Source organism: Falco punctatus, assembly GCF_963210335.1.
Source record: "Falco punctatus genome assembly, chromosome: 6".
NCBI classification, from domain to species: domain Eukaryota; kingdom Metazoa; phylum Chordata; class Aves; order Falconiformes; family Falconidae; genus Falco; species Falco punctatus.
The window spans coordinates 23,782,934-23,801,711 of NC_137585.1; the positions used below are offsets into that span (position 1 = coordinate 23,782,934).

Sequence of the window (18,778 nt, forward strand, 5' to 3'; positions counted from 1 at the left end):
GCAGCAGCAGGTGGGCAGAGCAGAAAAGGCCAGATTACTGTCTATGTGATTACTGTCATTTATCTCAAGTCAGGTGGAAGGCAGAGCGTGCTCTGCCTTTGCTTGTTTCTTCCCTCTGTCGCTACTGAGCAATTCCTGAAAACACCATACAGGGATGTTATGCACTTGTTAAGCATTGTTTTAAGCACTGAAAACCATCGCAGTCAGAGCAAGTAATTGCCCCTTACAGCAGTCACCAGTTTCTGTGGAAGACAAGTGCGATGGGAAAATAAACAAGGAAGCTTCCATTGTTAGGACCAACTTGAAAAAGCTGTTGGATTTTTACAGGTGTATATATTTCCATCTTTCAATGTACTGGGCAGAGCAATGTTTGAAATGTAAACAAGAGCTTCATCCTTAAAGCTCTGCCTTCTCAAGGCAGCAGGACTGTGATGCTGTCAGGGCAGCTGCCTGCTGGGAAAGTTGCAGGAAAACTGCTCGACTCCAGTGCAGAATGGCCGGTGCACGGGTGAGAAAAGAAGCACTCTGCTCTAATGCTGGGATCAACCTAAAACATGCTCTTACATCTGGTTCCCATCTTCACTAATCCTTCTTTTCTCCCTGATATTTAACAGGGAATATTCTGTCATAGCTAAGTGTTTTCAATTCTGGCTGTCAAATTTCTAAATGAAATTCATATATTTAAAAGCATATGGATCTATGTATCAATGCTTTATAGAAAAAATGTCATTTCTGAATCTTAAAACATACTTTCTAAATTTAGCCAGAAAGCTTAACACCATCACAAATACAGTCTTCATTGCAACACATACTTTCCTCCTCCAAAACTGGATTCAAACTTTGCTCCTTGGCCTCATCATTAGGTTAAGAACAGATGATAAGACTCAACCAAAGCCTGTGTCCATATGAAATATAAATCTATTTTGAGGCCTAAAAATATTCCATATGCCCTGATTTTCATTCCAGTGGTCTTGAACTGGAAACAAAATTGAGAAACATGAGGGAGGAGGATTTTTTTCCTTACACATTAAGGGAGCAGCATATAGGCCAAATGAGGTTTAATAAAAACCTCCTAAACAAATCTATGGTCCTCCTGAGGTTTTTTCATCACCCACTCAGAGGAGAGAAAATATAACAAAAGGCTCATAGGTCAAGATAAGGACAGGGAGAGATCACTCAATTACCATCACGGGAAAAACAGGCTTTGACTTGCGGAAATCAGTTTAATTTATTACCAATCAAATCAGAGCAGGGTAATAAAATACAAACCCAAATCTTAAAAAAAACCAACAAACCTCCTCCTTCTTCCCAGGCTTAACTTTACAACAGAATTCTCTGCCTCCCCCCCCTGCAGCAGCAAAGGGGGACTGGGAATGGGGGCTGCGGTCAGTTCATCACAGGTCGTCTCTGCTGCACTTTCTCCCTCGGGGGAGGCTCCTCACACTCTTTCCCTGCTCCATCGTGGGGTCCTTCTCACAGGAGACAGTCCTCCATGAACTTCTCCAATGTGATTCCTTCCCACAGGCTACAGTTCTTCATTAACTGCTCCAGCATGGGTCCCCTGTGGGGTCACAAGTCCTGCCAGCACACCTGCTCCAGTATGGGCTCCTCTCTCACCAGAGGTCCACAGGTCCTGTTAGGAGCCTGCTCCAGCACAGGCTTTCCATGGGTCATAGCCTACTTCATCCACCTGCTCTGGTCCTTCACGGGGTCCTCCATGGGCTGTAGGTGGATATCTGCTCCACTGTGGACCTCCATGGGTTGCAGGGGAACAGCCTGCCTCACCATGGTCATCACCACAGGTTGCAGGGGAATCTCTACACCTGGAGCACCTCCTGCTCCTTCTGCACTGACCTGGGTGTCTGCAGAGTTGTTCTCACATTTCTCAGTCCTTTCTCCAGCTACAATTGCTCTTGCCCAGCAATTTCCACCCCCCTCTGCTTCTTAAAACGCATTATCCCAGAAGCACTACCATCATTGCCGGTGGGCTCAGCCTTGGCCAACAGTGGGTCAGTCTTGGAGCAGCTGGCATTGTTCTGTCGGACGTAGGGGAAGCTTCTGGCAGCTTCTCACAGAAACCACCCCTGTAGCTTCCCCGCCCCCCACCTTGCCACATAAACCCAATACAGGCAGCTGTGTGAATTCAAAACAATATGTACAAAAAACATAGGGCATTTAAAATATGTAATGCTCATCTGTCTACCAGCTACCTAGGACTTTCAGGGCTGCCAGTTTCACATGAAGATGGTCTATTCATCATTGAAAGCAACACTTACTTGCTTCTGTTGTTTGTAATATGTTCTGCTTTAAGGAAGTTTCTGGTAGACAAAACATTCAGAAATCACTATTAACATGACTTAAGCATTAGCTATTTTTAGTCAACAGTGTAACTAGAGAGTCTTAACTTCTAACTACGTATACCCACTGCTAAACAACTATCTTCTGGTTCTGTGAGCCATGCTGCCCTGAGAGTGACAATGCCCTGAAAAGATCAACAGAAAGTTTTCAGTATGTTCTGGAATTAGAAAATATTGCCTTAATTCCTCCCTCCGTTGCCAGCATTCCTCACCAGCCTGCTCTCTCTGCCATTACAATTTCAGGGTAAACAAGCAGTGAGTGTGTATGAAAGCCCATTTAAAGCAGCTCTGAGCACCAATTTGCCAGAGTTACACTTCCTTTTTTGCAGTTCCAGGAACTCTTCCATGCTTTCCAGCAACAGGACCTGAACACCACCAACACGTTTTCGCAAGACAAGCCCAAGGAATGAGTAGAGGTCGTCTTCCTAGGGGCCTCCTACACCACCCTATCTTCTGTAAAAGCAACCCCCTGACCGTGGCAATCTACCAGGGCGACACAGTAATGCTTGTGAAGCACGTGCGAAAGTAGGGAGGGCAAGGGAGGTTAGGAGTGCTGAGACTGCATGTTCCTGTGCCCTGCTTTGCAAGGTAGTCCTTGGACCATAAAAGCAAGGATGCAGCTTCTCCCTCCAGCCCCAGATCCTGCAGCTACAGAGGGCCAACAGCACCAGTAATAGCTGCACCTAAATGTGTATCCTGCTTCATTTGAACAGAGATAGCAAGCATGAGCAAAAATATCACACAAAAGCATATACCACAGTCTGCACAGCTGGACCAGAAAGCTGAAGGACACCGCCAGCTTCCACCTCCCCATGTAAGTTGCCCAACACTTATATGACGAGTGATTTCAGAGAGAGTGTACTTGAAGCATAATATCCCAGTGCCCTGGTTGGTGCCTACCCTCTGTCCTGCCCTGCTTCATTGAATGAAGGTCACCCCTAGCCTCCCCAGCACCCCAGCAGCAAGAAATGCCCTGCCAAACCCATATCAAGATGCAGCCAGAGCTGAGCCCACCAGCAAGAGGAAGGACTGAATGGCCAGGGAGACACAGCTGCACACCAGGGTGGCTAACAGCAGGGTCCGGGCCCTGCATGGCCACAGCCAGTGTTTAGCCAAAGTAGCCTGACACTGCACACAGGGGACCAAAGGCACAGCCAGTCTCGCTGTGGGTTTAGCAAAAAGCCACCCGGAACAAATGGCTGCAAAACAGTCCCAGAAAGTACATGGAGCCGTGGCTTTCCAGCTCTGCTGGCTGCTCACCAGGAGGGACAGGGGGAGATTTCCTCGCTGCTGCAAGGCCCCCTGGAGCACCCTGCCTCCCCACGTAGCCACTTCCACTCGGCCCTTACTGCCATTAGCCTGATGAGCAATTATTAAGGGACTGATTGAGTTTAAAGCAGGGGAAAAAACCCAACAAACCAAACACCTCTCTGGTAATGTATCTACTTCCTCCTCGACATATTAACTCCAGATACCACAAGCTGCTGCTTTCAGTCTGCATAAAAGGTGCAACAAGCCAACCTGTGGTTGCCATGGAGACCAAAATCTTTCACAGTGCCATGGTAACTGACTCCAGGATGCGCTATGAAAAGCTGACTGCACACCCTAGTTGAGCTTTTTCATATTTTTAAACCAATTAACTGAGAGTTCAGTTAAATCAGTTTCTGTTTAAAGAAAGGCACTGTCAAAATGTAAGATATACGAGTCGGTATCTTTTTTCTTAGCAAAACAGAAGAAAGCAAAACCTTAGGGACATTACTGAGGTCCATTTGATTGTTTCTGAAAAACAAAAGCCTTATCTTTTTACATAAGAAATTCAATTTATATATATAAACTGCATTAGAAGAAGGAAAGGGTTGAGCAGCTCTAAACCAGCTTCCCTTAGGGCACAATGCTGTAACTTCTTGTGTGTCCAAGTCTTTGACCTCACGGGAAGTTTTGAATGGACTAGAAATAAGCTTCTAGAGGAGAACAAATTAGGTTTTGGTAAAACATTTAAGGTGTGATGGCAGCTGGACATGATACAGCAAGTATCAGCTGCGTGCATACCCACGTCAGTCAGAATGGAAATGCTGATTCAGCCCTTTGACTTCTCTGTGCCTCTGTTTCCCCACTTCAGTGAGCAGTGATTCTTCCCTCTCTTTACAGTATCCTTTGACATTAGTGGACTGAAAACACCCAGATATCATCAGTAGGCATTTCCATTCTTTTCTTTTTTCTTTTCCCGTTTTAAGCACATGCATCACAAACATATGCTCCTTACTGTGAAACTCAACATCCAGGGCTTTCTGCACAAGGTTACTACTGATAAACCAGGAGTTTCCAAGATGCTGCTCCGTCCTCTAATGACAAACGTGCAGTGTTTAGGTGCAGTTGCTTCAGGTTAGTAAGCAAGAAATATAACATGGCTTAAACTTTCCCACATGACTAGGAAATAGTGAAAGTGGACAGGCACAGGACAAGTAATAAATCTACAACAATACATTCTCCAGGTTAATGCTGAAAAGGCTTTAGAAACACCTGGGGAATACCTGCCAGTGCCACATGCACTGTTTGCAATGCTGTCTCGATAAACTGAGGTGAAGAGAGCTCATGTCAACAGCCATGTTCCCGTGTTTCCTAGAGTGCTTCCCAGAAAAGTCTGCTAATTCAGAAATTTGATTTGAGTCCAATTCATGTATTTTGGGGGTTGGAAATCTGGCCCTTAAAAGTGAGAAGAGTTATGAAGGAATAAAGAACATGGTGCTCATTTCAGGGATGTAGGTGGCAGAACTCTCCTACCGAAAATGTGTAAAAGAATGTCCTCAGTTGACCTCACTTGTGAATGGGTACCTGGTCATTTGTGCTGTGAACTGCAAAGGGGGCAGGTGCACTAGCAGTCACACAGCACTCCAGGTAATGAGAGAGGTGAACCCAATCTTACCTCACTTTGAGGATTGCCTTTTACTTGTTTGTCTGTGCTTCAAACTCATTTTTTACCCCAGAAAAATCCTCGGCAAGACATGTCCCTGGAATACAGCAGTAAATACTGCACAGCCATTCCAGGCTCCCAGCAAGTGTCATGAGAGAGGCCTGGCAGAAGGACACCGATCTGGAAGTTTTGATATGAAGACTGCCATTGCTAATAAACAGCCCGAAATAACTAAGAACATTTCCTCTGATTTTAAAGTGAGCAAAATCAGGTTTCTATATAAGGCAGCTATTGCATCAGGAGAAGATGTACTGGGTAGGACTAAAAAAAACACCTCTACAGTCTGTCTTTGTTCAGAAGACAATTCCTCTCTTAGTTTTAGTTATTCTGCAATAATAATAATAAAAAAAATAATCCATTGCATTGAATACAGAGAAAGGTTATTCTGTCAGAATGAATGTAAAGCACATTCCTGTAGTGTCACAAAAAAACATGCAAAGAGAGAAAGGGACCCCTTACATAAGAAACATACAAGGCAGATACTACAGTAAACATGTTGCAAGTCAAGAGTCTGGGCATAAGACATCCAGAGTACAAGCTAGAATTCACAGGACTTCCTTCCCTAAAGCCGGTAACACTTGCTAGGAGATACATATTATGGATATTGAAGGGAAAAAATAGGTGAGTAAAAAGTGCCAAAGAAGCAGGTAGAAGATACTTTAATGGCAACTACTGGATAAAACAGCATTAGCTGATCAGCAGCAGGAATCCATCTCAGAGTTTTTCAAGAGATGCTAAAAATACTCGCAAGTATAAGATGCCAAACCAGCTAGCTAGTCAAGGAGAAGCAAGAACAAAAGAGGAAAAATCCCAACATGTTACAGAGGCAACTTAAAAAGGAGAAGCCAGCAGAAAAAGCAAACTAAGTGAGAATGCACTCCCATCTCCAGCTGATACTCTGTCTGCCTTGTATTTGCTGCACAATTTATTTAGAAAAGGTTTTCTAAACAATTCCCTGAAAGCAAAATTGTGGAATAGGCATTAGTGTTAGATTCTTCAAAGGGGTTCCACATTGCAGAGACAGGTCGTCTAAGCATAGGGTTTAACCACAAGTCCTAAATATGCTTAAATGTAGTATTACTTCAATAATTTGTACGCTGTTACTCCAGAGATAACTTTTAGTCCTTATCCTCTGTTATGCATAATTACATCCTCAAATTTATATAAAAAAAGGTAAATTATCACTTTGGGTGTCTTTCTTTTTACCTGTCTAGGATGATAGTTAAGTTTGTCTTAAAGCAAATGACTAGTAAGAGATTTAAGCACATATCAGACTGAAGTACATATTGAAATACTGGCTGGGAGGACAGATCTGTGCTTCACTAATGAACCTACAGAAACCAAGTCTTATTTTGTACCATAGATTATATTTCTTGAGACTCAGAATTAAATAACAGAGACAGATGAATTACGCCTGTCCCTGAAAATAGCTCCCCATTCTTATTTATCATTTTGTAAAGTCAAACATACTCTTCTGAAAATGTCCTGCACCCTGAATTGCTGTAGCTACGTGGGGAATTGCCCTCAAGTTCTTTGTGTACTACCAGTGTACTACACATCTGTAAGCTTTTCAGATGTGAGAGAAATGACCAACAAAGAGATTAATAACAAAAATTGACATGTCCATTTCCTTCTCTCCTGACTAAATACAATGCTAGTTGATGGTCAGGAAGAGCTGGATGAAAATATTCACTTTAAAGACACAGAAATTTCATTTTAAAGAGCTGTCCTTTTGGCACAGACAAATGCTGTCATAACCAAAAAGACATTACCTGCACTTTTGTCCTCATCTAAAACAAAACACATATATTCCCCAGCTATTTTTTTTATCAGTCAGGAGCCCTGCATCTATGCTACTTGCAGGCTTCTACACTTCTGTACTAATCTTCAAAATACCACAAAAAATGCTACTGTCAAAACACTCTAGCCTCCTTAGAAAAAGGTGATTTCCCAGGTTATCAGAGGGAAGTGTGTTCCCTTGAGATTTCAAGCATAGTGACAACAGCAGAAGCCTGTAACTACAGTCTCCTCTGAGAGGACGCTATTACCATTCGACTTTTCAGAAAAATACATTCATGTATGGTTTGCTTCCATTTACACCTGAAATCCTGCTGACACCTGGGAGCTTGGTCAGGTATGACTAAGGGTAGATTTTCCCTTGTGTTTCATCAAATTAACTAACTTCACTGCTCTTTTTTTTTTCAGCTACCCTGACAATTAACATGCATTTAGTGTAAACAGGTAAAGAGCTGTATTAACAGCAAAAGGGCAACTTGGCAGACCCTGTATTATGCATTAGCAATCCCTACCATCACTTTAAGCAAGCAAATGAGTGGCATCAGCTAAAAGAAAAGAAATGACAGAGTGCTTGAGGGGATTTTTTTTCCTTCCATCCTGTGGCAGAAAAATCAAAGGAATGTTTTGCAAACTAGAAAGGGGAAGAAAACTTTCTTAAAGGCCTGTTCAGTGAAAAAAAAAAATAGTACCTCCAGGTACACTATTATGGAAAAATTGTTATCCTGAGGTACTTCCTCCAGAGCCAGTTGGAAATTAGTCATGGGCAAACCACAAGCACCTTGAAGGTTCAGATGGGCATTCAGAATGTCTGATGTATATCATAATCCCTTGAGTCTGCAGAATAGTCTTTATTGTGGTTTCTTGACGCTTCTGCACAAAGCGCAGATATGAAAAATTTAGGCAAAAAAGTGCCTGAACATTTTTGATTTACAAAAAGAGCTCCATCTGAGTTTTGTGGGAGGATTGCAGTTTGCTCATATTTTATCTAAACTTGCTTATATATCCTAAAGTGCTTTCATGGCCAGACTATTTGGAACTCTTATCATCCTTTAGGCTACATACACTACCTTAATCAGATTCTAACCTGATCTTTCAAAACCCTGAAGTACCATTTTTTAATACAGAAAAACAAAGAAGAAATCACATGTTTTTGTGTGTGCTGGCTGAGAAATTTCACTGCTTTGGGAAAAGGATGGGAAAAAATGGTCACAGTAATTATCTTTTTTTTTTTCTTTTAATTTGGGAATAAAAATATAGTGAAATCCTAAGTCTTATAGTAGTGAATCAAGAAAAAGAATACATATGTGCAAGGCATTACAACATGTGATTATAAGAAAAATAAGAAATAGCCAGAAAGACTTCTACAGCCTTTAGCTCAGTGCACAAAGACACAAAATGAATATAATAGTAACGATTCTTATTCCACCATTCACATACTAAATTTCACCCCCTGGACTATACTCAAAACATTACTCAAGCAAAACAGACTTCATACAAACTTACAAGATGGGCTTATTTTTCCATGGCTTATCAAAATTGTAGCAGCGCTCGTGGGTCTGAGAAATGAACTAAAATATTATGCAAAATATGAGGGGATAACCATCAGTTCATAAAACCACTTAAGTTATGGGAAAAAAGTCTCTAACCCTGACAGATCAGTCTCCTAGACAGAGATATTGATGTGTATGTTCCTGGTGGAATTTCATATTATGAAGAGGAATCTCAAACCAGAGCTGGTGCAGTGACATACATTACCAGGGAAATAAAAGGAATATAGAACTGAAGAGAAGAAAGGAGAAAAAAGCTATCATGTTGGGCCAAATCACCTTCTCTTAAGAAAGTTTGTCATATAAAAACTTTCTATGATCTACTTTTTGTTCCACACAATGGAAATAAAAGAACAGTTTGGCTGAAAACAAGAAATTATTCTATTACTGTGTTTCTAAAGACAATTCTTCTATAAATTCACAGTGAAAGAGGAACTAATTGTGGAACCACAAGAAATTTATATAAGCAATATTTAACTCCTTGCATTAGCCCACTATTACACAGACTTGCTCATCTAGTTTGGTATGTTCTCTGCACACTCCATTTTTTTCTTGAAAAAGATTTGCTGAGCTTATCCGAAAATAAACTGTCTTTGAAAAGTGGACTCTTGCATTTTTTGGAAAAAAAGCCCAAGAAACAAAACAAAACAAAACCCAAAAAATCCAAAAGGTTTTAGATTATTATTTATCTAGAAACTGCCTAAAATGACAGAATTTTACATGGAAATGTCAGAAGAGTGAAGGAAAAAACCTGAAACACAGACAATGCAATCTGCTGCATAGTTCTGTTGGTAAGTCAGACTGTGTAGAGTGAAGTGTTGCAGATACATCCCAAATCCTTGCAGTTTATCAGTATTATGGAACAAAGTAAAAAAATCCTCTCCTCAGAGTCAAAAATCTACTTTTTGAAGCAATAGTCCAGATAATGGCACAAGTTTAAAATGTGAGAAATTCCAGGAAAGTACAAAGCCAAGTACTTTAAAAACAAAAAATTACCTTTGGAAACATGATTTGCCTTTACTGTAATAAATAGTACTGTTTCCAACATATAGAAAACCAAACAAAAAACAAAGTGTGTGGTAGCATGGTGCTGCTATTGGACATTTTTCTTAAATGATCAGAGCTGCTTCATTAAGAACATGCCTTTTCTGAATCACAGATAAATAAAAAGATTACACCCACTGCAGCCTTTTACAGAAGCAGAAAGAGAAAAAGCAGGCTGCAATGCTGCTGAAATGCTTTAAATATAATGGTACAATTTTTCCTCACAGTGATTTAACATGAAAAGCTCAAAGTTATTGTAAAAAGAACAACAAATCAAGCTCTATTTGACTTGTAAAATGAAGATAAACATCTTGATACTAAATGCCTTTTCTGAGAAAAAAGTGACCAACCTTGTTTCTAAGCACGAGGAGTTTATGAAAAACAGCAGGAAAAAACCCCAAAGAGTCTGTGACACTAAGCCAATATGAGTTTGTGCAACAGAAGTTTAAGAGCTTTCAGCTCCTTGAATAGTTAAGGGTCTAGTGTCCCAACTTCGTGGGTGTTTTTCATGTTACCAAAGCAATTTGCAGTTTACTGAAAAGTTCAAAAAAAATTAAGTTTCAGAAGAGGGATGAAAAAAATATTTTGACACCAACTCTATGACAAACGACAGAGACAGAACTTGACTGCAAAACAGATTGAAATAAAATACTAAGCTCAGGTTGACTAAGGATTGCTAAACCAGTGTTTCCTTGGAAGACAGCTGCTCTACACAGAATGATTAAGAATAGTTTTGTCTCTTCTCCACATTTGTAGAATTTAAGCTCTATGAGATTATCTAAGAATAACTAAGGGCAAAATTTGGTTCATGCAGTTTTTATTCCAGCTGTCTACACCGAAAAGGCGTATTCAATTACACATCCATTCCTACTTTTGTTGTACAGGAAGTCCAAAAAGAATAAAAAAACCCACACAAAAATCTTTATTGTATTTGAAGTATGTGAAAACAGATGCCCCAGACAGTTGAGAAATGGCCAACTCCTGCATTGTTCAGGAAGATTTAATTATAAACAACCCAAAGACCCATTTAAGCCACATGTTTTGATTTAAAAAAATATGGTAAAGGAACAGATATTTTCTTCTTGTTACCTTCTTGCTTCAGGCCTCTATATCTATGATAATAAGATTACCATCTCAGGACTAGAATTGATCAGAATTTTTATAATTACATTCAATCCTCACAAATCAAGTGCCTTTTTCTGTGTTTGGGGTGTGTGTGTGTTAATCTGAATTTTATAGAGTTATTGCCTTGATAGTCTCCACCCCACCATAAAATGTTTTAAAAATAATTGCTACTAAATGGTTTCTTTTTCTCTCTACAGTCCTCTTAACTATGAACCCAATCAGTTAGAAAATCCTATATAAAGCAGGGTTGGCTTTGGATTACTTTCTGTCTCTTTCCCTCTGCCTCTGTTAATCAGATTTTATTGGAAAAGCATACACGAGGCATTAGAGAAATGTAGCACAATGAAACAGTGAGGGAGGCTTGAAGGCCTGTCTTGTCACTAGGCCTTCTGCAGTTACCATATTAATTCTGTTGACTTGCAAACTCACGGAAAGGCCAAGAAAAAGTGATTTTGTTTTATCTTCCAGTTTTCATTTGCTATTTAGTGTCTTTTATTTTTAACAATTAAGCACTCATGTCATCCATGTAACTCCCTTTTATAAAGGGATATCCCTGACCAGTTCTTCTGGACCAGGAGCACACAGTATCTAGCCATCTTAAGGAGTAGAATAAATAAAAAATAAAATAAAAATATCAGATGGGCCTCTTTGGTTACAAGGAGATAATGACAACAGAAGCCTATGTTAAGAATGGAGACAGAATTGATCCCATGATTTAGAAAAATAGGGAAAAGAACTAATTTATACCAGGTAGCAACCTCAGAACTGGAGAAGCCACACAGAGCAATACAATTGCCTTTGCTCCCTGGATTGAGCAGGAGCCAAGGCAAGAACAGCTTGGAAAGGCCCAAGTTTTAGACTCCCTGTGAACTGTTGAGGTGCAGAAACAAGTGAAGGCAAACACATATATGTATGATGCTTGCTAACTGAGTGTTCCTGAAACAATAGCATCTCTTACTTTCTTGTGCCTGCACATTGGTTCATATGGCAGTATACGTACCTCACAAAAGTTTACCACATTGAACAGATACTATAAAAATACAAAAGGAATAGGAATTCCTGGCTATTGTAATGGCCTTCCCTGTCTGGAACACAGGCCTATAAACCAAGAGGACAGATAACTAAATCTACCTGTTGAAAATCACTGGTACTTCCCCAACACCCAGGGCATACAGGGCTTGCCAGGTTTCTAGAACAGAGAAAACATTTTCAGCTCTCTTAGCCAAATTCTCAAAGCTATTGAGGAGACTGAAATGGCTAATAGAGCCAAGTGAGATTTTCAGACACAGTTAGCCAAGTAAGGCACACATCTCCCAGGTCTTAACCTGCTTAGGCACTTTAGAAAATCTCATTAGGCATGTATCTGCATCTTCAGATACCTGTATGTTTTGAAACTCTGGTCTCTTTTCTCTGACAACTGAACTTTTTATCTACTTATTGCCTGTTCTTGCTTACATCTAGGCATTCACAAGATGCAGTCAGCTTTTGACTTTGGAAAAGGGATCCTGGAAAGTTATTTTACAGTGCTTTTGAAAGGAGGGACTAAGCCCAGAATAATACCTCTCAAAATAATAGACTGAACAGCATTTTTTTTCACCTGTTTAACCAGCAAAGCCATAGATTACAGGGAGTTTGGTTTCATTATATAACAACCCATCATTGTTTTCTAATACATTATCTCATCAGGAGGCCCCATTTCAGAGAGGCTACACAGACACATTTATTAATAGTAGAGCTAAGTGGTGGCATGATCTAGTGGATTAATTATATAACTGGCAACTAGGCTTTCCTGGTTGTAATACAATTTTAAATTTACATCTTTAAACCAAGTTTTTTGGCAACTAAAAGGTGCTTGACTTTAAGATATCTTTATTTAGCTAATCTGTTGACAAACAGATCATTTACCTATTCTGGAGCTCCTTTAATCATGTTTATCCTCACTACAATCAGAAACTTCTGGGACACCACAGTCATTTCAAAAGCATACAATAAATACCTTGCAAATCTCAGATTTGGAAGCAGAAGCCAAAACAATATGAACTAAAATTAGACATTTGATAATATTAATCTCATTAGTAAGAAAAAGAAGAAGCAAAACTTAGTGGAATCTTAAGAGTTCTTACTAACTTTTGCCTTCAGGAGGAGTTTATCTGAAAATGCCTAAGTAAAGGACTCCTATCAAAGTTGCACGCAGATGCCAACAGGAATAAAAGCAGCAATGTTCTAAGAGACCTTTGGACAAAGCTTTTCCTTTCCTCCCTGGAGAAGCTTCACGTTTTTTGTTATGAAATATCATATGAGATTATGCATTTAGCACACACTTTTAAATCTTCTCCATATGGCACCAAACCTTCTACAAATACAGACCATGTGGCTATCAGGATTTATGAACAATGTGTGCAAGATGTCAGACCACTGAAGTGGATTCTGAAATAAAGCATGGTGGATAAGTAGATCCCGTATGAATTCTTCCCCAGGCTTCCTCTTTTTCTGAAATTTTTACTCAAGCTCTGCTAAGGATCAACGCAGAAAGGATTTTTACTCTTCTGGAGTCAGAGCACCTTATCAAATTATCCTAAGTGGTCTTGCTATAAAATTATTTTATTGCTCTAGACACAGTTTCATGCTGAGATTTATGAAGACCTACAACAAAATTTCACTGTAAAAAACAATGCTATGATATACCTTTGTACAATGGGAATGGAAGAAAAGGGAGGATAAAATCCACTCTGATTTTTACATCAGTGGTAGAGCCAGCCTCAGTAACAAGAGTCAATACTTTTTTGAGAGCTGAAAGCTTTCATCCTGCTCCTTTCATCAGACATACTTCTTATATATTTGTTGATTCTGTTTACTCCCTCTCTGTGGGGGTTGAATATCAATGTGCTTCTTTCACATCTCCTTATTGCCTGCAGCTTCCACCTTATTCTCTCCAGATTAGCAACTGAATAATAATTGTATTGATTGATATGCATTATCCTTCACAATATGAATTGCCCTATTTGGACAGATTTACAAAATAAACTGACAACTACTCATGGTCAAGGTAGCTGCTTCCAAGCAGTTCACAACGAGCCCTCTACTTTCCTTAACCCATAACCAATGCCTGTATATTCATGAGGAAGATCTTCTTGGCTCCTAGCCCAGGCATAAATTAAGTCTGAACCAGATTTTGGATCTGACAGAAAAGGATCATTTCCATTCCACATGATTCTATTCTCATTTGCATTGACTTTTCACTAGTGTTAACTCTGTTAGTTTTTTTAGGGGTGTTTCTAATCTTCATCATTGTAGATAAAAATCAGAGCCTTATATTTCAGATTTAAAGTTTGAAGATTTTTTTTTTTTCCATCTTGAAACATTTGCCATTCACTCTAATTCTATCTATATTAGTGAAAAACTGGAGTAACTCCAGCTGGAGACTATAACGTTTTGGCAAGCAGATAGTGAGAGAAATTTAGCAACAATTTCTTTTGCTCATGTAACTGACTGCAGATCCAGTAAAAGAAAATAGTATTAATGGTCATAACTGTAAATTCTAAAATCTTTCATCCCTTTTAGCATGGAAAAGAAATTACACATCATGATAAAACTATGGAAAGTAGATGCTTTTGTAGTTAAAGACTGAATTGACATCAATCAAATAATAATGAAACTTCCAGAAGACGCATTTGCCAAATCAGATTAGTTAACAATTTCTAAAGAACACTAGCACAGCATATTCAAGAGGAGAAGTATGAAATATTTTAGCAAGAATTTTTATTACCTCAAATCACTGATACGTCTGTTAGGACTTGATGCTAAATGTTGCACAATGGAGGGGTAAAAAAGGCTAGAAATGTTGGCTTAAATTGAAAACCATCCCTCCCACAGAATAATTTTAGATAGCTAAGATTACACACAGTATGAGTTACAGGGTTAGTAATGTAATTTGAATAAAACTTAACAATTATCTCTGAGCTACAGATTGTCACAAAGTAACACTTGATGGACAGAAAAGGAGAGACGTAAGCGATAATATTTAATAGCAAGTAATCCTCTACTTGTCTAATATTTGAAAATAATCTATTAGGTCGTCTTCTCTTTAGCAGATATTTTGGTTCCTGTTATTACCACTATTCAAATTTCTTTGCTTTGGATGGAGAATAGTTTTGTTCAGGGAACTTGTGGGTGTTGGAATGGATTCAGGCTTCTTGCTGCTGAAGGAGCAGGCAGCACACACGCACTAGACCAAACAGACCAAAGGACGCAACGATGGGGTCCCAAAGGAAGAGGAGTGAGCCCTAACCAGGGATTCTCCCTCCATTTCTTGAGCTGGAGTCCATGCCCTTATTTTTCATTTTCCCAGAGCTGGTCTGAACATGTTCATTCTCTTTTTCATTCTCTCCCGTATGTCCTCTTTCCCTGGTTTTAGTTTTTTTCGGGATTGTTTTGGTTTTTTGTTTGTTTGGTTTTTTGGTTTTGGGGGATTTCTTCCCCCACAAAAACAAAGGGGTCATGTTGTTGCCTTGACCTGGGTGTAGTATAGGCAAGTGATGGCTCAGTTCCACAAACTTTTGTCTCTAAAGCATTAAATCACAACGTGCCAGATCTTCTGGCCTTCTAGATGGTGTTCCTCCAACATTTTTTGCTGTGCCATATCGTAGTAGTGTTAAAATTTGTCCAGGGGTATAAAGCAGCACCCTTGCACCTCCAACCCCCCATTCATACTGTTCTTCCAAAGTACCACAGTCCTGAACTCACTATTGCTACTTCCCCAGACCTTGTTCACTACTGCTCTGTTGAAAGAAGTACACAGCTCTTTTGAAGAGGTGCAAAAGGTTTCTCTATTTAACTATTAACTGTTAGCCCTATATGTAAAGCAACATAGCTTGGAATCACACATTTATTGGAAATCACAGTGATACCAGTCTGACTGCTTTTGCAAATCTACAGTACTGCACAGAATTGTTACAATTTATTCAATAAATTGAGCAGTTGTTATGAATTGTGCCACTTACAGATCACAGTGTTTACACTTTCCTTAACAGTTTAGTATATTTAAAATCTATGGACTGCTGGTTAACTATTTTTGCTGATCTGCGTCAGAATTCAATTCAAAATTATCCTGACATCTAATATCAATGAACTTGTGTTGTTTCTATTCCCAGATCACCTGGATTAATATTATAATCATATACTCATAAGTAGATTAATCTATTATTCTGCTTCCACCTGAAATTATCACTTTAGAAATTAATTTTAGCACTGGATCCAAAATTAGTTTTTTCAAATGTTCTCATGAATAAAATTCCACTATTAAAAGAGTTATTAGTTTTATTTAATAAATTTATGAAGGGGTACAGTTCAGGGGTGAATATGAGCTAATCAAAATTAAATACAGACTCCTCAAAAGAACCTTTAAAGAATAATTCTTATCATTTTCCTAGCTTTAATGATTGTTTTTGCTTAAGCCTGGCTTCAGCTTGGGCAATATTGTGATTTAAGTAGCTTTGGCTTGAGATTGAATGACACAGATCAACAGGAGAACATCAATAGGAGGTCACATGAATGCAATAATTTTTAAGTTGTCCAGATAATTAAATGTCAAGCAAAACAAGAATGTAACTGGTCTTGGTGTAAAAGCCATGGGGAACTTTTAATATTCCTTTTACCAGTTATATTGGTAAAAGCGTGTGAAGTCAGACAACATATTTGTGGTGAGATGATAGATTGGTTGACCACACAAAGAAATGACCACTCAATTATGCAAAATTAATTTCCTTTTATTAATCTCTGCATATCACATGTTGATCAATCATCAAGAATTGGCATCCCTTGGCCCAAAGAACTGAAATGACTACCATCTTTAAAGGTACTTTTCATGAAACAAGTATGTGCCAAAACCTGCATGTATTACAATGCACAAAAGTTCCATTTTTGGGAACAATACAGACATCTGTCATTAACTTGTACAGGCTCTTCTGGTCGACTTAACACACTCAGCAATATCTTTGTGAAAACGTTGGCTCTGATTAGTTTTCTTGACAAAGACAATGCTTTCTAGAACTTTGTTGAGAGGGAAGAGACAATTGAAATTTAGATAAGCCATATCCAGTGAAGTCTGGATTCATGTTCCCTATTGTTATGTGGGAAAATAGTAAACTTGGACCAATTTTGTCATACATCTTGATGCCTCCAGCAATGGAAAACTGATGTACTCATTACTGTTTACTAGACAATGCCCTTATTCAGGCTGCCTTTCAGCTGGGACATTTCTGCACTGTCAACTACAGAGCTAACTGTGCTGTTGGAAATAACACCCAAGTGACCATGGGACAGAAGTGGCTCTTGACATATTAAGAACAGACAGCGCCAGGCATGCTGGTAGTTCAAACAGGTTTTCTTGCTAGTAATAGGCTTTAACTTTTGTCAGCCCTGAAGTGATCAGGCAGTTGGGCTAGATAATCATTGTAGGTCCCTTTGAATTGAACTATTTTATTCTAATCTCCTAGTCACGTGGAAGATATTTGGCTCAAAAGAAATGATGCACCACTTCAAGTCCTAGGAGAGATTAACAGAGATTAATATTACATACATCAAACTACAGGCTAAATAAAAAGCCAATTTCCTTTGTTTTTTTTTTAAATAACTGGAACTATTTTACTACATATTTAATTCAATTCCGCTTCATTTACAGGCCACTATTTCTCTAAATAGCTCCATGAGTTGGCTGTCTAAATCACTTCATGAAACTACTTTGTCTTGAACTGGATCTGAAGTGGACTCTGAGTATACTAAGCTCTCACTCAACTTAGAAGCCCATGGAGATCTTCAGAACTTCTTTTGAAACATACAGATAGAAAATGCATTTTCTTTGCATCACTTAGTAACTCATTCTTTAAAATAATTTCTGGATTCTTAGAGATTCATGTGCTTTCTTCGCCCAAAGAGTAGGTAACTTAATCTTTATCCTATGGCTTTCTGCCCAAATTGACTGAAAGGCAGCTAGCTGGTTCTGTATGTATTCCCATCTGGTCTAATTAGACCCAAGATCACCACTGTTCCTCTGAATACTGCCATGCCTTTTAGTCTCTTGTGATTTATATGGCTTTTAAGCCAATGACCTTTGAATAATAGTTTTGTTTAATTCCTGAACTGCTGAGCTGCCAAAGAACTGTTATTCCATTACTAAGCATTCCAGTATGGATTTGTATCTTGTGTTTGCTTATTAAACTTGATTCTTAGCTCAGAATCCACCAGATTTTATAGCTGGTTGGATGTTTCTGCCTTCCTCAGGGAAACTTTGCAGAGATTGGGGCTGAACGTCAATTTGTAATACTCATCATCTTGCAGACTATTGTTACATACCTAGATTACATGTTATATGTAGCCCTATGGCTATTTGCCAGGAAGGTTCACATATTAGCATTTGAAAATAAAACCAAAATACATTGCAGAAGGAAACTTCAGGACCACGTACACATCTGTGCTTTACTGTTGTAACAGAATTTCCTCTTCCCAGAGAAACAATTTCAGAAGATAAATTTAAATGATTATGAAATTCTCCTCCCTGACCCACACCTCTTCTCTATGCTTCTTACATATTCCATCTTTTACTGTGGGAATAACTATGTCACAGTGAGAGGACTGTGTGCGCTAGAAATACATTAACAAAGCAATGGACAGGAGATAGGAAAAGAATAAGAAGGGTGACAAGCTATCCCTTTTCACATACAAATAGTGTAGTAAGTAATAATTCTGGGACAAGAGTTTCCCGGGGAAAAAAATCCAATGTGAAGGGTAAAAGGATTTCTATTTATACATTATGTTTCCATTTGTATTGTACACTAAGTATGAAATCTCCTTTTTAAATCTATGTCTCCTAGTGTCTTGAAGAAGAACAGACTATTCCTGCCTGTCTGACTCATGTATCTCTGGGCATTCAGACCTTCTGA

At 39.0% G+C, this 18,778-nt stretch overlaps 1 protein-coding gene and 1 long non-coding RNA gene across 15 annotated transcripts in view; one reads left to right on the forward strand and one right to left on the reverse strand.

Annotated features, from left to right (window-relative positions):
• The window catches only part of LOC308065503, a 46,982-nt gene extending 29,520 nt beyond the window's left edge, over nt 1-17,462 (forward strand). The window contains exon 2 of the long non-coding RNA XR_013928799.1: nt 1-17,462. This exon is cut by the window's left edge and continues 25,544 nt beyond it. This is a non-coding gene — a long non-coding RNA (uncharacterized lncRNA).
• The window catches only part of CACNA1C (calcium voltage-gated channel subunit alpha1 C), a 468,525-nt gene that overhangs the window by 262,261 nt on the left and 187,486 nt on the right, over nt 1-18,778 (reverse strand). The gene's annotated exons all lie outside the window — the stretch shown is intronic.